Source organism: Puma concolor, chromosome B4 (genome assembly GCF_028749965.1).
Source record: "Puma concolor isolate L17-30 chromosome B4, mPumCon1.1.hap2, whole genome shotgun sequence".
In the NCBI taxonomy this organism is placed as follows: Eukaryota; Metazoa; Chordata; class Mammalia; order Carnivora; family Felidae; genus Puma; species Puma concolor.
Window position 1 is genome coordinate 48056247 of NC_141673.1, and position 22612 is coordinate 48078858.

Consider the following 22612-nt stretch of genomic DNA (forward strand, 5'->3'; position numbering starts at 1 on the left):
CTGGGGGCGGGGCGGGGGCGGGACTGGCGTGGGGCTGGCGTGGGGCGGGAGGAGTCGACGCGCTCCCGCGCCCCCTGGCGCCAGGCGGGGCTCTTCGCAGGTGCCGAGGAGCGTGCCCCAGGTGCCTCCGCGGGCGGTTGCCCTGGGAACGAGCACCCGCGGCGCTGAGCACAAGTTTCCCTGCGCTTTATGGGCGCCTCGAGTTAACTTCGTGTTGGACTGTCCAGGAGTCGGGAAATGAGCTTCCGATGTGAGTTGAGGACTACTAGAACCAACCTCAAACTTGGCGTCCATATGTATCTTACAGCGTGTGCGTGTGTGTATGAGGGATGGAAGCAGAGGAAGTCTGATAGAACCAGATTCCATCATCTGATCAGTGGCTAGACCATTCGAGAATGTTCTTTCTGTATCCGCCTTCTCTCATTTTTTGTGTCAACTCTTTTATCAAACTTCCACCGCACTTTAGGTTCTCTGGGTAGGAAAAGTGAAAATACAGAACCAAGCTGCCAAAATCTGATCAGTAAGAAGCGATCGCCATATGTGTCTCTGTGTTTAGTAAAAGACATGGAATTTATGTGATAGACATACTGACCAGGACCATCATTCTAAATGTTGATCACATCTGTTAGAGGCAGTAAAGAAGAGTAGATTATGTGTATGACTATAGCAATCAGGATTTCTGGGATTGAAATCACTAGTGCTAGCTGGGTGCCTTTGGTCAAGTTGATCTCTAATAGTACCAATTTTCTCATCAGTAAATGGGGATAATAAGAGTATCTACCTCTCTGACTCGTGAGAGAGCAAATGGTTTAGTACATGTAAAATGCTGTACTGCATGACAGAATGTCTAATGAATATTAGCTATTATTATTAACAACATTATTACTGGTATCATCCATGTATCATCCAAACAGAAACCTGAAAAGTCATTATTCACTTTCACCAATGTAGCGAGTCTTATCCATTCTAATTCCCAAGTCATTCTTAAACCTATCCCATTTCCTATTCACTGTCACTAGATAATAACCTTCTTCCATTAACCTTCTTCCTAACTATTCTCCCTTACCCCCTGTCATTCATGTCATGTCCTGAATGAATACTGTTATTCATCACTTACTGTGCTCCATCTCTGTGCCTACTGCTGGACCTGGGGACAGAGAAACCATTACACACTATCTCAAGAACTCAAACATTGCGAGGGAGACAAGCATAATAGTAACTACGTGGAATGAATAACTCTGCACACAGCAAACTACTTGGGTTCTCCACTCTTCTCATACTCTCTCGTGTATGTCATGTTTACATATGCTACTCCTTTTTCTTGTTATGTCCTGACCCTCCACCTTTTTCTTACCTAATTCCTGTTCATCCTTCATTATTCAGACTAAGCATCAATTCCCTGCTGAACCCTTCCCTGTTGCTTGCCACCTAGCCCTGTCCCACCCCAGTATGGGTTAGGTGCTCTTAGCTGTGCTCCCATAGGACCTTGTCTCTTTCTAGCAGTTATCACATAGAATGTTAATTGGGGTTTTGTCTATTTTCCTACTAACTATTAGCTTCTTGAGAACAAGCACAAGACCTGACATGTAGTAGAACTGGCTCAATAAATGCAGATGAGTAAATGACATACATACTGACACACTGTCTTGGTATATAAATGTTTAGAGGACAGGCCCTGTGATCTGTTCTGCATAGGAGTTAAGACATCAAGCATCTGCAGGAAATAGTAAGCAGTAGCCTTATGCCTGAGTCCCAGGCTAGTCCATTTGCAAATTACCTACCATCCTAGAGACTCTTTGGAATGTACTTAGAGGTGTTTCCTCCCACATGCTTAACCTGGAAGCATAGTTTAAGAATGAAAAGAGCCATATGAGTAGTTACCTGTAATAATGCCTTGGTGTCCTTGCAACACAGAGACCAAGGTATGTTGCAAAGTGTGAGACACTCAGAGTCTCAGCCTACAAAATCTGTAAAGTGTTGTAAGCATCCTAGGTTAGATTGCTCACCCATATATTAAAGAGACAGACACTTCACAAACTTTAAAAATATGATGATAGATTTTGCTGTGTGCTCAAATCTGCCTTCTTTCTCTTTCATTAAAAAAATAAATTATACAGGGGCGCCTGGGTGGCTCAGTCGGTTGAGCGTCCAACTTCAGCTCAGGTCACGATCTTGCGGTCCGTGAGTTCGAGCCCCGCGTCAGGCTCTGGGCTGATGGCCCAGAGCCTGGAGCCTGCTTCCGATTCTGTGTCTCCCTCTCTCTCTGCCCCTCCCCCATTCATGCTCTGTCTCTCTCTGTCTCAAAAATAAATAAATGTTAAAAAAAGTTTTTTTTAATAAAAAAAAATAAATTATACAATATATAAGATGATATTATATTTTTTAGAGAAATCTTAAGACTTTCACATCCATACCTGAGGCCAGAAAATGAAGGAGATGAATGCAAATATCCAGAAATTTTTAATTGACAAGTCATCAGTTATAATTTTTTATTGCTTATTTGCCTCTTTTGTTTTTCCAAGTCCAGACAATGTATATTTACAGGGTACTTTCCAGTTTCAAACTAACTTCACACGAATTATCTCATGAACCTTTTACAAAAAACAATTTGACATAGGTAGAAGGTAATCTTCATCTTTACCGACAGGGAGCTTGGACCACCAAAGTTAGGGCCTTGGTCTTCAGAATACAGGGTAATATCTTACAGACAAATGAAGTTAAAACTCTAAAAAGCATACCGGACTTCATGTCCAGCAGTATGGCAAACTAGAGACTGGCTGATTGCCCCACCAAAAGCAACTCAAAGTGCTAGATGAAATATATAAAACGTCTTATCAAACATATCAATAAGCTGATAAGAACATAAGAAATCCTCAAGGGCAAAAAAAACTAGGTAAAAGCAGGAACCCAGACAGTAAATAATAACAATGCAAAATGGAAGAAAGAAAGAAAGAAAGAAAGAAAGAAAGAAAGAAAGAAAGAAAGAAAGAAGATGTTTACAAGGGGAAATGTACCAAAAATAATATTTCCTTGTCTAGCAAAATAATTATTTGCAAGCTAGTGTTTGCATTCCCACAAAAATTGGGGAATTTCACAACTTCTGTACAAAAGCAGAGCTGTCTCTGAAGTGTCTTTTATTAGATCGGTTATGGACAATTCTGCATTTCAGGCCCTTTTTCTAATGTTGGAATAAACAACTGCAAAAACTTGGAAAGCTGAGAGAAAAAGGTTAACAGAAGAGCTTAGACTCTAAAAAGTATGGTGCTCTTCAAAAGAGTCACTTTAACAAGCTACATACATATAAGGAAAAGTTTGGGTAATTGGCTTCAGATCTATAGACACCCAAATTGCCATCCATTGAACTCATATTTATTTATTACTTCTCTATGCCAGATATATAAATAATCTGCAGTGAGAGAGAAGAGAAGGAGAGGTGAGACACAATGAGAGGACCTCTTGGCCTCCCCACTGTCCCAGGTTCCAGTCTATTCCTGAGGCTTTCTTCATTCCTACCCATAGGTTCTGTGACAAATCCTTGTATGTTTAATTCTGCCATTTTGCTTATATTTTCAGTGGATTCCTATCATTGGCCACCAGAAAATTATCCTAAACAATGTATTTTCATGGAGGGATTGGTGTCTGTCGCAGCTAAAAACTCAAAATAGCAGTAGCTTAAATAAAATAAAATGTATTCCTCTTATGTTGGTATGGTAGCTTTCTGATCAACACAGACACAGGCTCTCTCTCTCTCTATCATGTGGCTTTACCATCTTGAACATGCAGCTTGTACCTTATGATCCATAATGGCTGTTCAAGCTTCAGCCATCACATCCTTATTTCCACCCAGCAGAAAAGAGATAAGGGCAGAAAAGGACATCTCCCTCTATTTAAGAACACTTGCAGTGTATACCTCACTACACTTACCCCTGATTGGTCAGAACTTAACTCTTTTTTTGGAGAAAGAGAGAATCCGAAGCAGGCTCCACACTGTCAATGCAGAGCCCAGTGCAGGGCTTGAACTCATGAATCATGAGTTCATGACCTGAGCCAAAATCGAGAGTCGGAGGCTCAACTGACTGAGCCACTCACGTGCCCGGGAACTTAACTATAAATAATGTCGAAACATGTCATTTCTACTGAGTAGCCATGTGCTCAGTCCTGACACTAAAGAAAAAGAGAACAGATATTAGAGACCACTAGCAGTCTCTGGCCCATCATGTGAGATCAGACTCAGGATGAGAGAAATGGCAACGGGGTAGAACACGCAATAGAGCAAAGGCATCGTAAGGAAAACGTGCAATGTGTTCAGTGATGATGAGCACACGGAACAAGTGCCTGGAAAGGTATGTGGGAGTCACACTGCGCAAGATTATAAACGCCAAACCGAGGAATGTGAGAGTCAGAAGAAAGCTCCTGAAAGATAATGAGTTGGAGGGTGAAATAAATGGTCAAAACAATGTTTTAAGACGAGAAATGGGGTAGCAATGCCTAGAAAGTACTTGGGGGGGGGGGGGGATGAGAGGCAAGAAGATTAGATGGGAAGCTACTATGAGATAATGAGTGCCTATTCTGCAATACGTACAGGAAAGGAGCAACGTTTCAAAGGATTCATTTGTTGGTGCTGTTGATGCAACAAGTGATTCAATATCCGTACCACCCCCCCCCCCACGCCCCCGCTTTCATGTTCAGCATGTATTATGCCTTTTTGAAATCAGCACAATGATTTTATTTGGGCAAGTGCCCTTTCACCACGTGTAGTCCATAGGATTCAAGTGGAACTGAATTCTACCTCGTCAAAGGTAAGCATGTGACTCAGGCTTAACCAATCAGACAAAAGACGTCGATGGCTATCGAGCTCAGAAAACCACAACAAAGCACACTTGCACACAATTAAGTGACTTACCCTAGGGGCAAAACCAACAATCCTGCATTTGAAACTAGGAATCAACTACTAAATGGGTTGGCAGCAGTGTCTCCTCCGTGAACCCGATTTATTATAAAATAGAGGGAGGTAAGGCACCGTTGAAAGAGGAATGTTCAGAAGCCTTCCGTTGGTGAGGCAAGATGAAAAAAAGAGTCCGCAAGGGAAGCAGCCCTGCAACTCCTGGTCTCTTAGAAGGAGGAATTAACGGTACTCAGGCACAACCTTCCTATCCTACGGACTCCTATTAGCAGACACGTGGTCCTGGCCCCGCCTCAGCACAAACCTTCTGCAAGTAGCATGTCTTGGAAAACTTGGGAAATCTCTCCTGCTTCAAAGATGAGTAATCAATTAGAAAGGAACCAGCATACAAAGATACATGAGAAAAAAAAAAAAAGGGAACAGGAAAAAAAATGCCAAATTAAAATGTTCGTCGGAAAAACTTGCAATTAAGCAAAAGAAAATTTTAACCAAACCTATAGCCATAAATTTTAGAGATTAAAAGTACAATTTAGAAGAGGGTCTCCTCAGAACCCAACTGGGCTAGCACTCTGATTTTGAACTTCCAGCTTCCAGAACTGTAAGAAAGAAGCATTTCTGTTGTTTAGAACCTTCGCAGTTTATGGTATTTTTGTCATAGCAGCCCAAACGGACTAAGCAGGCTTATTTGTGGTGGCAGAGTTGGAAGCACTCTAGTGTTTATCACCAGGAGAGTAAATAGGCAAAAAATGGGTATAACTACTATTATACCAGTTAGAAGCAACTGATTAGAAGGCCACAAAGCAACATGCACAGACCCTACATAGTGCTAAGTAGAAAAAAAAAAAAAAAGTAGATGTATGATCAATATCATGTATGTACATTAGAAACGATATACATAAAAATAGCCATTTTATAAAAACACATAAAAAGATACACACCTAACACATGTGAATGGTTGCCTATCTGGGGGATAGGAATAGAAATAAAAAGGAAAAAAATAACACTAATCTTGCATGATCAATTACGATAATATGGCCTGAACTGATAAGTATGACTTATGATTTAAGTATGATTATGATTTATGATTTCTTAACTCTGCTTGAAAGTTTTAAGAATGAAGCAAAACCGCTACAAGAGCTTAAACATAAATTGAAGAAGAGGGAGGAAAAATATTAAACTATTTCAGAAATGAAGGCAAACTTGGAAACAGCACAAAGGAGAATAAACTTTTTTAAGGAAAAAATCAAAAACAAAATAAAGCATTTTTAAAGAGTCATAGAATACCAGACTAAGAAAAGCAAGTAAAATGAAATGGAACAAACAGAAAGGATTAGAGAGAAGATTATGTAAATGGAAGAGAAACAAAAGAAATCCACCATATGCATAATCAAGGAATAAAACCAAGAAAAGGATCTAGATATTGGAACAGAAAAAAAAAAAAAAAAAAACTTAGATAAGTATTTTGAGAGACTTTTCAGAAATAAAAGAAGACCCAAACTATAAACACAAATGTATATAATAACCCAAAGGGAAAAAAAAAATGGCACAAAAATGGTCAAACTAAGACCTATTGTAGTAAAGCTATTGGATTTCAAAGCTAATGAAAATCTTTTGGATAACTAGGTAAAAATGATCAAGACATCTGTAAAGGGAAAAAATATCAAAATGTGACCCAAAGGATTTTATGCTCAAGAATTTTACAACAAAGAAGTTTGTTTAAATACAAATGTAATATACAACATTTTTGAACATGCATGCAATATGGTTTTCATGAACCCTTTTGTAAGACAGTAGAGAATGAACCTCAGCCAAACAAGAGATGAATTTAGAACCAGAACAAACAAACAAACAAACCCACAAAAACAAACAAACAAACAAAACTGACAGTGATCCTTGAATCCATTTAACTGTAGAATTACGTCTAAAACAAATATGAGAAGGATATGGTCATAGAACAGAGAGTAAATTATAAATCCTGACAATGTATCAATGAAACAACCAATAGAAGTTGAGAAAGAAGAGAAACAAGGTAAACGTTACAAAAAATAATGTAATTAGGGAATGGGAGAGGAGGAGCAGGAAATATACTGCTTACTGTTTTGAATAATATCTAAAAAATATATAATTATAAAGTTATTAAGATATCCACTGGAATAAAAATGCATGCCTTTCAAATTCAAAAACATGCATACCAAAGAGTACACAGGCCATATAGTGACAAAACGTTAGATGAACAGTATAAATTAAAAGCATAACCAAAAAATGATAGGTGGACTAAAATAGAACATAACTTACATTTCACTAAATATAAAAAGATTAAACTTACCAATTAATTAAAAATTTTCTCAGAAGGAATATCAAATCAAATCCCAACTCTCTGCTGCATACATAAGATAATGAAAACAAAGTGACTTAGGATGAAAATAAAAGGATAGACGAGAATATACTAAGCAAATGAAGCCAATATCAAAATTTTATTTCCAACAAAGCTCGATTCAGGGAAAAAGCATTAAATGAGACAAAGACAGGCACTTTATAACAAAAAAGCATGAGGTACAAAAATTAAGATCTCACACTTCTAAATATCTATAAACCAAATTACATACCATTTAAAATTTATAGAGGAAAAATTACAGCAGATCCAAGGAGAAATCAACAGGAAACATGGCTAATTAATTTACCTCTCATGCAAACAGATCAAGTGCTAAAAAAATAATAAAATAAGTAAGAATAGAAAAGCCCTAAGTAACATAATTAATAAGGTAGATTATATACATGTTTATACACTGCTATACATAGTTGTGAGAGAGAATAAAACTACCCCTTTGATGCATAGGCAATTTTTGTAAATTACCCATGAACTATTTACAAAAATTGACTACATATCAAAAGGGTCTTCAAACAGGCCCCACCCTAAGGTTGGGGAATGCTTTTTTTATTCTCGGCCCCCTTTAGTACAGCTGGCTGCTCTTTTATTTCCTTTACACATCGAATTTCCAGATGTAAAAAAAAAGGAAGTTTGAAAACTACTGTGACACACACACACACTTAACAATGTAAAAATATTTATTTTATTTTAAATTTAAGATCCACAGCCCACGTGCCAGTTGTATGGAATGGAATGCTATAAAGCAACAGTGTCCAGGAGGTGACCTAATTGACCCTGGTTAGCTGGAACACAGAAAGTTTTCAAGGGCTATCTGCCAGCAAGGAGTTTGAGAAGTTTGGCATAAACAGGGGTGTTTAGTAGGGGTGGGGCACCAGCAATGGAGTGGGGCAGGAGTGCTTCAATACTAACTCAAGACAAAGGAGAAGTCTGATCCTCCTTGCCTCATTCAACAGGCCAGCTTGTGATCTGAGCTGTGTAAGATTCTTTTCCTCGCGTAAGGATGAAAGTTGTCGTGGTTGTCAACATTTTTTATGCCTGTGCCCTTAACCATCACCGGGTTGGACAAAGATAAAGCATCGTGTACAGTTGGGTTGTGTTTTAATGCAGCCAGAAGGCTAGATTACAGGAACTAGTTAGAGATGTTTTGAGGTCAAGGACTTTGGGGAATTGAAAGGTCTCTCAGAGGCCCAACTTACTCAACATGCAGCAGCCGGAGAGATTGCACTTTCTTGCTGATGTGATGAAACACCTGAATGTACAGAGCTTGAAACCACAGGGAAAAGGAAGGGCTTTTGTCTCAGGAAATGAAGATCTTAGGCTCAAACCAGGCATGTGAATTGAGCTAATGGCAACTGGGCTTAATGGAATTATAGATTTTGAGGAGTTGCTGTACTATTTTGGTAGATATAAAGTCCACATTTCAAAAGACACAGATTTTGATGAATATGAACCATACTTTACATTTCTGCAGCTGCTTTTGGCACGCAAACCTCAAGATGTGTTTGAACTACCAAGTAACTCTCATCCGTGCAGCTTGGTGGCAAGAAGAATTTAATTTCACAGACCGGAGAAGAAACTATACTATCAAAGACACAATTTAATTGAAATTGGAGAAGTGGCATATGAGTCACAAAATTGTCCTAAATGTCTTCCTACATGGCTCTCTTTCCTGCAATCTAGCAGGAAACTGATGGTAACTATCAGTAACAAAAACTTGGAGTAGAAATTCAACTGTCCATATGCTTCTTGAATATAGTCCAGATGTCTCAAGAACCGTTCAGCCATATACCTAACTATATTGTCATTGTCATGATGACAATTAATCCGTGAGTTTCTGTTTTAGGTAAATACTTTTCAAGACCAGAAATACTCTGACATCATCCCCATGTGAAATAAATCCAGCTAGATGGGCAGACACTTTTGGCTGCAAGGAATGGACTTCTGTCCCCCATTCAGTGCCAGCAATGCCGGCTCAGTACCCAAGCGATTCAGATAGTTGTAGAATCTGACCTTGAGGCAAACTAGAAAGTATGGGAAATACCTGAATACTGCTTACCATAGTATTTATACAGAGCAGATGAACAATATAAACCCTTAATTAGTCTATCTCTTGGGGTCTTGAAATTTCCAGCATGTTGTGATTCTGAGGCTTTAGTAAGGCCTAGCCAAGAGATCTGAGTCATCCCTAGTTTTGGTAGGCTGTAGCACATTTTATTAATAGTTGACTAAGTAATCTTGAAGGACTCTTAATACTGTCCTAAAAATCCATAATTTTGAATATCGTTAGGAGAGAATTCAGACAACACACAGTTTCTGATTATCTGTAAAATATGGTATCACTATTCTAATGAATTAGAGAGAACTTTTGGTATGGACATGACTAGCTTTATTAGTATTTTCTCTTTCCATCTTTGGAAATCATTTAAGAGTTACAAAGACTAAAAACACAACCTACACCCCCCCAACACATATACACACACCAAAATCCACAAATCCTTTTTTTTTTTTTCTTTTGCAAACTAGGGCATTACCATACTGCCCAGATTCTAAAACATGTATAGAAGTTGCCAAAAGCAGCTGAAGCTGAGTAGAAATTGTATGGGAGAAAGTAGAGAGAAAAAAAACACAGGGGTGGATCTCAACAGCAAGAAGACCCAGGTAGGCACTGCTAGTAAAAGTGTAACACGTGAAGGTAAGGAACACATCCTGAGTTGAAGAAATTTTATCCTTTGTTTGCAAAAGGGGGTGGGGAATGTGGGGCAAGCCATGCTGGCAACAAAAGGTCTTGTACTCAGTTGGATTCAGAATAACCGTGCAAGTGACGCTACACCAAAAAATCATACAGATAAGCCATATTTGCAGGGAGCAATCTCTTCCATGTGGCAGAAGAGAAGAGAGCCCACACCTAGTAAAAACCATCTCCTTCCTGTCCTTACTCCCATCTATACTGGAAACTCTTGTAAATCGCTGGTCCAGGAAACCACATTTCATCCAATGATGAGAGATAAAAAAGTAAGTAACACAGCGCCAACATAAAGAAACTATAAAGAAAATTGGAGGGGGGGAGCAAAATACAGCATGCGAAGCTCTCTTTACCAGTAAAATGTCACCATGGCAGATATATTTTTGGAAAAATATCTTCCTCTGAATTAGAAAAATAAATGAGGCAATTACCTCTATAAAAAGAAAACAGACTCCCTCTCTCTGCCTCTCACCTGTTCACATCTCTCTCTCTCTCTCAAAAGTAAATAAAACATTTTTTAAAAATTAAAAAAGAAAGAAAACAAAGAAACAAAGATATAGTGAAAGATATAGTGAAGATATAGTGAAAGGAAAAATAGAAGGACTCAGAAAAGAAGTAGAAAAAAACCAAAACCTTCAAAGAAATAAAGACAAAATTAGAAGGAAAGAAAGAAAATAAACTTAAGAAAAGATAAAAATATAGAGAAAAGAAATGAGAAAAAACACGCAAAATAAAATGACAAGTAGAGTAAAAAAGATGAGAAACAAAACAATAGATACAGAAAACAGGCAAAGGAGATTTTCTAAAACTTACAATTGATGCCCCAAGCCCCCAAGAAAGCCCCAAAATAATGGAACAAAATAAATGTTTAAAGATACAATCGAAGAAAACTTTGCTCAATTAAAAGACAACTCTTCTCTTGAAAAACTGTATTATAATCCAAGGATATTTTACTTGAATAGCTACTGACTACAAAGAGAAAACAATAATCCTTTCTGGGAGGTTACAAATAGTCAAGTCAGTTATACTGTTAGGTGGCCTTACATTTCTATACAGTAATGTTCATTATAAGAAGACATTGGAGCAACATATATAAGATACTCAAATATGGGCACAAAGACTTTAAGTCTAGTCAAACTGCCTTTCAAATATAAAGACTAGAGACAAGGAGTTAAAAAACATTTTTTTTAACATTTATCTATTTTTGAGAGATGGAGTGTGAGTGGGGGGTAGGGGGGGACAGAGAGAGCCAGAGACACAGAATTGGAAGCAGGCTCCAGGCTCTGAGCTGTCAGCACAGAGCCCCACGCAGGGCTCGAACCCACGGACCTCGAACCCACAGACCACAAGACCACGACCTGAGCAGAAGTCTGGTGCTCAACCAATTGAGCCACCCAAGCGACCCAAGAGACAAAGAGTTTTTAATGTGCAAAAAACACAGGTAACATTGTTCCTATCAGCCTTTGTAAGAAAATTACTAAAAGATGAACTTCAGGCAAAAAGGAGATTAGGGGCAAAGAAGTTCTGCTTGTGAACATTATGTAGTTAAATGGAATCCTTCCATTGTGCCCTCTGGAATTCAGCCATCATCAGCCCAAGTCCCTGTATCCTCAACCTCTTCTCTGAACATTTCATTCACCTCGTTGCTCTAGAAACCTGGCTCTTCCCTGAGGATACTGCTTCCCCTGCAACCATCCTACGCAGCAGCTGTTTTTCTCCCACAGTCATATACCCGGGCCTCGGGTGGGGTAGGCCACCTCTTTGCTCTCATTGTCACTTGCAGACTTTTTTCACTCCCCTCACTAAAATCCCCCAGCTTCAAGTCCCATGTTATCAGATTAATTCACCTAATAATGTTCATTTTTGCGATCATCTCTTGACACTTAGGTCACTTAGGTCACTTTGCTCTTGTTTTTCAATGATATTAGCTACAGCCTGATAATCTCTATTTTTAATTCTTGCTGATTTTAATAAATATTGTAGGTGATCTTTCCAACACCATAGTCTCTGTTTTTTTAATACTTCCACTCAAATGACATTGTTCTTAGCATACCTCATTCATCACACTATAGTCATGCTCCAGACCTTGTCATTATCAACAACTTCATAATCTTAATTCTATCATTCTGTTTTCTGACATTTCACTTCCTATCTTTCCAACTTACTCCCTTTACTGCCCCAACTCCCAGCAATCCTTTGATCCTATAGTCAAGGAAAAAAGATGGCATATATACCAAGTTATTCACTGCAGCATTCTTCTTAATAGAATACTAAAAACAAACCAAATGTACATCTTTAAAGGCCTCGTTACAGGATTCGTTTAAGGAAGGAAGCAGTTACTTGAACCAGGAAACTGGAAGACTGTAGGGAGAAGGCTGCTTGACAGGAGCTGTCACCTTGGTGACTCATCAAGGAGAGAACTACAGAAGTATCCACTCTCCCTTGTCATTCTCTGTTGTTTCCTGCCACTAACTCAGAATCAAATAAGAATTAGTAAATTGCTTTTTAAGGCCACTTTGAGAAGAGTATCAGGCAGGATACAAGTGTCACATTAGTACAGTCTAAGAATTGATATGAAACCTTGCCTAAGGAAATGACTACCAACCTGGGGTCTCTGGAAGCTTGAGGATATGCAAAGGTCATTACGTGGCTGAATAAACTATTTTCAACATTTCAAAAAATGTATCACATAGAAATTGTATCACAGGAGAAATTTCTCCTCCATAAGCAAATGGAAATGTCATACTTTCTAGCTTTGAGCTGGTATAGTGTGAACTTCTGCTGATCATGTGATAGGTGGTAGGCATTTCCTGATCTTAGAGATCACCAAATCTAGGAGGTATAGTCTATAATTTATGAAATTGATTTATCACTAAAAATCACAAAATGTATCCCATTATTAGAATATCATAACTAAAATATGGTTGTTGTTATTTGTTCACCTGAAATTACTGACTAATTTTCCAGGTTTAGAACAGTAAATAACTAATACAGTGGTATAAGATATGTGAGTTAAAATATTAAATGGTAGGGCACCTGGGTGGCTCAGTTGGTTAACCGTCTGACATTGACTCAGGTCATGATCTCACAGTTTATAAGTTTGAGCCCCATATTGGGCATCAGAGCCCGCTTCAGATCTTCTGTTCCCCTCTCTCTCTGTCCCTCCCCTGCTCACTCTGTCACTCTCAAAAATAAATAAAATATTTTTTAAAAATTTAAAAACATATTAAATGATATCACATAAAATAAAAACATACTGTTTTGGTTCTAAATTCAGCGGTCAGATTTTTTTTTTTTCTAAAGACTGTAGAAGCATTCTTTAGTTTACTCAACATTATTAGCCAAATACCATGAAGGGCTAAGTTACATTCACAATTTTATCTTTTCTGTTTGGTCTGATCAATTTTTTAAATAGCTTCATGTAGAATTTGATTTATATTTTATAACCTATCCATGTTAATAACAGATTCTCTCAGAAAGAAATCAAAAGGGTACTAGACTAAAGACTTTGACTTTTGAAGTAAAGTGATGGGTTTTTTATAGTCAGAAAAACTGCAGATTTGAGAAATGCCATAGTTAACCCCTTTAGGATAAGTGAGGAGGGAGACCAGAGTAATGGGTCTTCAGAGGCTGTCACGCTGGAGGCTAAGGGGGATGAGCTGCCTGGAAAAAAGGAAAAGCAGATGGAGTCCCGTTGTTCCCCAAAAGGGGTCATTACCTTCAAAACTGTCAAGATGTCAAAGACTTAACAAGATAAAAACATAAGGCAAAAGAGTTTTCCTCCAAAGTATGCCTGAAACCTGAGACAGAAGATATGTAAAATTTCCCACGTGGGGCTGTTTTTCTTATCAATGAACAAACACTTCAACCCCCTCGTCAGGGAATATTTAGTATCCTATCCAAGTTCTCACCCCTAGGCCATTGCCTGACTAATTACATCTCCCTAGATGATAGCACTCAGGAAAACCAGGCTGGGCAAGTCAGAATGCATAGAATTTCATTTCTTTATTTATTCAAGGCACTTATTCACTGACAAAATAACTCAAATGGAAAGGCTTTGGACATATGCAAAAATGGGAAGTAATCTCCTCTCTGAGTTAGGACCCTCCTGGGAGAGTAGCATGCCTTATCAATGTTGCAGACCTCCATCTGAGAAGCCAGCAGATTGCAGTCATGGGCATAAACTCACAATTGCCTGACCCTGGGCAAAATGCAATAGGGCATAATTAATGCAGTCACAAGTATCAGATCAGTAAAGTTTCAGCTAAGTGTGGTGACTGATTTTAAATAAGATCTTTCTTTTCAGATTATTTTTAGCACTTTAAATATGTCCTCCAAAGAGACTCATACATAGTGCTTCAAGATAATTACTATAATGTGGGGAATTGGGAACAACGTGCATGTCCATCAATAAGGAAATGACAAAATAAATTATGGCATATGCATTCTCTGGAATCTTAGGCATTTGTTAAAAAGAATGATCACAATATACGGATGGGAAAAAATGGCTATGACGTTTTAAGATAAAATAAGAATTAGAACAATATGTATGATTCCCTTTTTACAAAATTTCCATTTTGTAAAGCAAGTATATCGGATGCAATCTTTGTGCATTTTCTCTGATTTCCTCTACTACCTCTTGCTGGAGGTAACCCCAACACCCCTACTGTATCCCTAACATAACCATTGCCTTTTCTGACCTTCCTAGCTGGCCAGAGTTCAAGTTGGAACCCTGGCCCTGCATAGCCCTTACTCCCCACACACTAACCTTATTACATCGAGTTGTCTCTCTAGATTTGGATGCAATGCCACACAATTGGCTTCCTCAGTGGCTGCCAAGGGCTGAAAATATAAGGAGTTACCTCTCAATGGGGTGAATGCTGGCTGATAGGAAATGAGAGGCAGGAGGGTTCTGAGCCGAAAAATCTCCCCCTCTTCCTTCTTGCAGAGGACTACTCTGAAGCATGGCTTCTGCTTGCAGCCTTTCCAGAGGAGTCCTGCAGGCCAGGTATCACACCCACCAAGCACCTGCAGGCCCATGATGAAGCAGCAGCCATGTGGTGACGCATCACATCCCATTGCTTTGCATCTTTTTTATCTTTTCCATTGTTTCTTCACCCTCACCATCTTTGACTGGCATTTCCCAAGTAAAGTCGCCACACTTTAATCCTTGTTTCTGGTTCTCCTGGCTTAAAGCACCCAGACTGAGACCACAGCAAACTAAATGCCGAAGCTATACAGTAGTCCCCTTTATCTGAGAGGAATACGTTCAAGATCCCCAGAGGACGCCTAAAACCAAGGACAGCACTGAACACTGTTGATGCCACGTTTTTTCCTGTAAATACATACCTGGGATAAAGGTAATTTTTAAGGGACTACTCATCTGTGGTTTCAATTCCCAAGGTTTCAGTTCCCCATGGTCAGCCACAGTCTGGACAGATGATCCTCCTTCTGACAGATTGTTAGAAGATCAGTAGGAGAGTAATGCTACATCACTCACAACGCCCATGTCATTCACCTCACTGCATGCCATCACACTGGCTTGTATCATTGTATCATCTCACATCATCCCAAGAAGGCTGAGTACAGTACAATAAGATACTCCGAGAGAGCCCACGTTCCCAGAACTTTTATTACAGTATATTATAATTGTACTATTTTACTACTGGATTATTGTTGTTAATCTCTTCTGTACCTAACTTATAAATTAAACTTTATGATAGGCATGTATAGATAGGAGAAAAGATAGCGTGTCTAGGGTTGAGTACTACTTGCAGTTCTGGGCATCCCTGGGGGTCTTGGGATGTATCCCCCCACGGATAAGCAGGGGGGCCTACTGTCACCAACTAAACTCAGCTTTAAAAAGAATTCTGTTCTTGGTCGGGTAGCCCCAGGGCTTGAGAAGAAGAACCTAAATAAGACCATGACAACAGGACTTGACAGTCCCCAACAAAGAATGTAAGTTGGTGGTGGACGTAGCAATGACCACCAGTGAGAGCTACCATTGTGTGACCTAGGTCAAGGCCTTCATCCTAAACCTGGTCCCACAGCCCTCCGTTTAGTAGCTTGAGAACTGCAATAACGAAAGTAGCTGGCTTTCAATCATAGTTATGGGTGGGGTAAACAGTTGACACAGGCGAACGATACTCATTTACGTGAGTTTTATTACCATGTGCCAGGAAATGTTCTAAGTGCTTGGGATTCAGCAGTGAATCCCCACCAACGTGGAGTTTATGTTCTAGAATTGGGGGCGTGGGGAGTGGGCTGGGAGGGAAAGTAACCAAAAATTTCAAAAATTAATTTTAGCCCTTAGCTTCCTAGGAAGGCCAGCTCTGAAGAAAACGTGTCAGAGCAACCGAGTTCTATTATTTTCTTCCCCCTCTCTCTTTATAGCCTTGTCTGCTCCCTTTTGCTTCTCGTTTAGCGGCTTCCCCACCCCTCATCCTGCTTACGCTGGGCTGGGTGTCTTGTCAACTGAAATGCCAAGCTCTTTGGGATGAAGCCCACCAATCTTTTTTTCCCCCTAAAACCCTCTCCAGATGGATGGTTCAGATGATCAGCCAGCCTGCTCCTCCCGGCTGCCTCCCATCAAAATTTGCCCAATTTGTGTGCTCCCCCCGCCCCCACCAGGACTTGCTCACTACATTCCAAAGTGGTGCTATTAGCTCAAGCTAATGTGTGACTTTATTTTAAAAACTCCACAATACTGCTAGTCCCTGACATTTGCAGAGTGCTTTTGTATTAGCAGAGCATTTTCACGTACAGAAACCATTTGGGTCACATTACTACCCCAAGGAATAGGCAGGGCAGGATTTATTTCTCTCTTTTTACTGCTGAAGAGACTAAGCCTCAGGAAAGTTGAGTCCTTGGTCTAGGGTCATTCCACTGGAAAGAGCAGAGTTGGTTTGAGGATCCTTCCAATTCCTTGACTGCACTGTTTTCTCCCCGGTTCTTTTGCGCTGTTCTCTCCAGATGAGAATTTGAATTATTTTGGTAACATTTTGTTATAATTCTAAAGGTGGACATGCCAAGCACCAGAGTGGGCTGACAGAAAAGAATCCTGGAGCAGGTGTGCCTTAAATCAACTAGAAAGATGTTCTGGTCCACCTTCAAGTAGAGCCAATGCTGTCAGAATCAAAATCATTATCAACTGATAGATATAAGGCTGATTGGACTAATTAATACAGCCCGTGGGCCAGTGTTTACGGGCAACTGGGCTGCTTTCTGTCCCTTCAAGGGATGCTGCCTGCTCCTTCTCCTACACGCTGGCTGTCAGGAGCCAACTGTCCCTCTCGTACACCCCCCTCCACTGAAGAGTCAGCCGCCAGATGGTATCACTCTTTCCTCCCCTCTCCCCATAAACAAAATTGCTAGGGTGATCACAGACCTTATTCTCCAAAGCAGAGCAATTTTGAGAGAAGACGAGGGCACTCTTAATAATTAAGCCAGGGTAACGTGTAGACCAAGATTGTCCTGGATAAACCCTACCTATCGCCACCAAGTAAGTTGTTAAAACCTTTTTAAAAACACAACTGGCTGGGGCGCCTGGGTGGCGCAGTCGGTTAAGCGTCCGACTTCAGGCAGGTCACGATCTCGCGGTCCGTGAGTTCGAGCCCCGCGTGGGGCTCTGGGCTGGTGGCTCGGAGTCTGGAGCCAGTTTCTGATTCTGTGTCTCCCTCTCTCTCTGCCCCTCCCCCGTTCATGCTCTGTCTCTCTCTGTCCCAAAAATAAATAAAAACGTTGAAAAAAAAAATTAAAAAAAAAAAAAAACACAACTGGCTGAATTCAAATTTGGTTTTTCTTTCTTGGTGTGCTTCTGATAAAGGTGCCAGTACATACAACCATATCTTCACAGGACACAAAAAGAAAATATTCCTGAGAGCTTGCATGCTGTGGAATGCATGAGAAAGCTAGTTAAGGAAACTTGTGAATTCTTTGGAAATGTAAAAAAAAATAAAGTAAAATAAAATAAAATCTCTCCACAATGCCCTTCCCTGGTCCTCTGTAAGGGTGTAAAATTTAAATGTTCTGTAACAGTGTCTTACCGGGTAGTAATCTATCCTGGCCACAGTTACCCATAGGAGAGTATTTAACTCTCACAAGAACCCTGTGGAGCAGCGTAATCCGAGGCGCACTGACAGATTACTGCTTTGTTGAAGCATCCTCCCGGAGCAGATACTGCCGCCCATCCTAGCAACAAAATCCTCACTCATAGAGCATTTGCTTTGTGTTTTAATACTGTAAAATAGCATACGCTCATTGTGCATGAAAATATATTGAAAAACACAGACAGGTTAAAAGCAGGGAAACATCATTCATAATCCTCACCTAGTAACTATTATTAGCACTCTATATATTTATTTCCAGATATGTATATAAGTATTTACATACTTAAATTATATTACATGTATTTCTCCATGTCATTATACATTATTTATGAGCATCATTTCAAATAACTGCACAGTAATCCATCATGTAAAGAACATCTTGTTCACTTAACTATTCCCAGCTTATACGGGGGGGCATTTAGGTTGTTTCCCACTTCTTATAAATAACGCCACAATGAATGCTTTATACTAAAAGCTTTTTCTATGCTTCATGTTATTTCTTGAGGCTAGATTCCAGAAACAAATTATCTTAAAATACACAAACATATTTAAGATTCTTATTATATGTTATGAAAAGCCTTCTAACAGGCTTTCATCCGGTTTATATACCCATCAATAATAAATATGGCCCTCACCGACACAGAATATATTCGTATGCAAAGCGTGATATATGCCTTTTGTTTTGCATTTCTTTGGTATCTAGAGAGGCTTAGCTGTTTCCTATATGCTGGCTAACTAATTGCATTTCCTATTCCATGAATTGTTTGTTTACATCATCTATACAGCAGAATTTTTACTGATGTGACAAATTAGAAATATGTATAGTGTATGTTAAAAAGCTCTGTATGTTCAGACTTGATAAAAATAGCAGAAAGATCCACTGAGAATTATTATACGAATTACGGAATTAGAAAAAGATACAATTTTCTATAGAGAGAATTCAAGACTTAAGTATATAAGCAACAAAATAGTGATATTCAGTGAGATCCTGATGTTAATGTCCATCTTCATCAAGAACTGACAAAACTCTGAGCCAGGGAGGCAGTGAAGACCATGCCATCAGTTCTAGTCGCCATGTGTCAAATTCTGTATTCACTGTCTCAGTTCTCTGCCTTCCTCTGTGTTTGAATACTTAATCATTTCATGCTTCCTGCTGTAGAACCTGGAGCAGCTGTTATTGTCATCTTCCCAGATAAGAAAACGAGTTCAGAGAGACATGTAACTTGCACAAGGCCACACAGTAAGGAGTCAAACACTTTCTGATTCTAAACCTCATGCTCTTTCCACTAACACGCTCCTACCCAAAGTCAGATGCTTAAAGGCATTCGAGGGGGTGCCTGGGTGGCTCGGGGTTAAGCGTCCGGCTTTGGCTCAGGTCATGATCTTACGGTTCGTGGGTTCAAGCCCCATGTTGGGCTCTGTGTTGACAGCTCAGAGCCTGGAGCCTGCTTCAGATTCTATGTCTCCCTCTCTCTCTGTTCCTCCCCTGCTCATGCTCTGTTTCTCTCTCTCAAAAATAAAATAAACATTAAAAAAAATTAACAAAGGCATTCAAGAAAACAAAAAAGCAAGGGACCTGGAAAATTTATTACAATAGCAGCTGTAAGTGTCAGAGATGCCCCAGCCAGACTACACTGAGCATTAGTAACATAAAAACATTCATTTCAGGCTCTAGATTATACTTTTCAGGTTTTATACAAAATTCCTCACTATCCACAGCCTGGTTCTTTCAGATACTGGCTCACCTGCAAGGCAGTATGGCACTGTGGATAAGAGTACAGGCTCTGAACCCACCTGCCTGAATGTGAATCCCAGCTTTGCCATTTGCCACACTGTAACCTCGGAACATTACTCAAATGCCCAGTGACCTCAGGTTCCGTGGGTGTAAAAAACAGGGAGGAGATGGTAATAACAGGACTTAACAGAGGTCTAGGGAAGAGCAAGTGTAGCAATGCATGCAAATCACTTAAAGTGATGCCCAGCACACAGAAAATAGTCAATTAATGTCGGTTGTTGCCGTCATTATATGTATTAATTCCTTAAACTCATTACAACCCTGTGATCCTACTGTGATCTCCCATCTACTGTTGAGAAAACAGAAAAACTATACCAATTATAAAAAACCTAGCATCAATACCATTCAAATCTAAAAAAGGATCCCTGGCTAGAGGTGCGAGTCAGATTTGAAAAACACAGTACAAGGTATTTTCGCATTAGTGAAGTATATACAACGTTAAGGGAAACAAGTTACATTTTACATCAAAAACAAAATTAACATTAGACACTAACATAAAGCTTTTTTTGTCAACACTGAATGTGCAAAAAAAAAAAGGTTTAAAAATTGAATGTGCAAGAAATATTGCAGAGATTTTTTTAAGCACTTTTCTTAGAAGGCTTAAGAAAAAGACTGTCACTGACTGTCCTAGAGCAGTGACAGGGATGCTGATAGATGTAGTAATCATCCTCCGTTGTCCTATTTCAACGCTACTTATCCCTATTCTCAATAAGCTTGAATGCTTGGTTTCAGATGCCTGTGACTCACAGTTGTGAATAATAAATGTATTAAAAACATACTTTTTGCATCAACATATACTTTCACCTTGAATGAAAAGCACACACACCCAAAACACGTTTGTTTTTTTTTAATCAGTCTTTATCCTGAGAACAATCGTGCATCAAAATCCTAGGGGAAGTCAATATAACTAAAATATTTTTATGAATGCTGTCCTTAAGAAATACACTGGGGGAAATGGTTACACTCCTTTCCTTCCTCCTCTTTCAAATAGAAGGGAAAACCTTAGCTGATGGATGGGCTTCTGACATGTCCCGGGAACCCCAGGCCTGACTCAGGAGGGCAGGTAAACTAGGAGAGCGGAAGATGGGTTGCAGATGTGAAGTCCTAGAAGAACTTACCAATGAATGGCAATCCTCACGTGAGAAGCCTAGAGAAAGAGGAGATGCTAGTCAGTGAAGAAATAGGAAAAATACAGACAACAGAAAAAAGGAGAGGAATGGATCAAGATGAGGACTGGAATGGCATGGCTGCTCTAGCTGATAGGTGAGATTCACGGATTTCAAAAGGAAATCAAGCTACTGAAGAGATCCCTGGGCTGAGGTGAAGTTAAATGAAATGGGTTATTTCTAAGGGCACTGCGACTATTAAGTCCAAGCCAAGAGGTATAAAGTATGGCGCAAAAAAACAAAAACAAAACTTTTCTTTGTGTTTACAAGATTTACGCACTCCGCTGACAACAAGCAATCTAGTTATCTATTTAAGTCTACTTATATGTAAACTTGACTTGTGGTTTCTCCTGCTTTTCATCTACTGGAGTGACTTCATAGCAAAGACATCTATATCCGCAAACGTGCAGAAGTAAATGTTATCATCAAACAGCATAGCTGCACTGCTGGTTGTAACCTGTGTTATTTCTTGAACCATTTGGCTTCCTTGATTCACTTCAGCCATCCTGGAGATCGTTGACTTTCAGGTCAGTATTGAGTCTCCCTGAGAAGTAAAATAAATATTGTGTAGAGACAAGGGAAGAACATTCAGATGCGTGGCGCTCGAGATGGGCCATATAAAGAGAGCAAGTTTGCTAACCCAACTCAGAGGGAATGGTTCTTTCCTCCTGACCACTACCCTTCAGTCACACGGACCCCCTAAAGTTCCCTGAGTGTGTGCTATGTCACACCTTTGTGTTAGCTGCCCAATTAGAGCAGGTTGTAATCTCTCCCCACCTGACAATGCTGTGCTTTTATGCCTGACAGCCCTTCTAGACAGTGAATCCCTTGAAGGAAAGGATGGAGTCTTACTCATCTTCGTATCTCTTAGCTCCCGGCACCAAGCCTGGCACATAGCTATTACTCAGTATCTATTTGTTGAATGAGGGAATCATTCAAATACATTTCTTTTTTACCTATGCAACTTTTTTTTATGAAACTTTCTTAAAGCCTGTAAGGTAAGATGGAATGCATGGTTTTATGTTCAAAATCACATTGGCCCCTGTGGCAGTCAATGGAAATTTATATAATCTGATCATTTGTTATGTTACCAAACCTCCAGAGTTAGACACAGACTGGAGGGTAGACCCAATTAAGAAAGACAGAGACCATATGAGAACTTTGTACAACAAACAATAAATTAATAGAAATAAAATGAAAGGTTATTAAAATTCACATCTTGGAATGAAGACAGTCTCTTCAGCAAGTGGTGCTGGGAAAACTGGACAGTGACATGCAGAAGAATGAATCTGGACCACTTTCTTACACCATACACAAAAATAAACTCAAAATGGGTGAAAGACCTCAATGTAACACAGGAAGCCATCAAAATCCTCGAGGAGAAAGCAGGCAAAAACCTCTTTGATCTTGGCCACAGCAACTTCTTACTCAACACGTCCCTGGAGGCAAGGGAAACAAAAGCAAAAATGAACTACTGGGACCTCATCAAAATAAAAAGCTTCTGCACA

General features: G+C 39.6%; 1 protein-coding gene across 2 annotated transcripts in view; it reads right to left on the reverse strand.

Annotated features, from left to right (window-relative positions):
- RAB3IP (RAB3A interacting protein) overlaps nt 1-22612 on the reverse strand; it is a 144559-nt gene that overhangs the window by 46941 nt on the left and 75006 nt on the right. Inside the window, exon 1 of one of the 2 annotated variants that reach the window (XM_086712834.1) lies at nt 277-295. The exons of the other annotated variant lie outside the window; for it this stretch is intronic. The gene's annotated coding sequence lies outside the window, so the exon portion shown is untranslated. Of the gene's footprint in view, nt 1-276; nt 296-22612 lie in introns of those variants that run through there. 2 annotated transcript variants of the gene reach the window in all.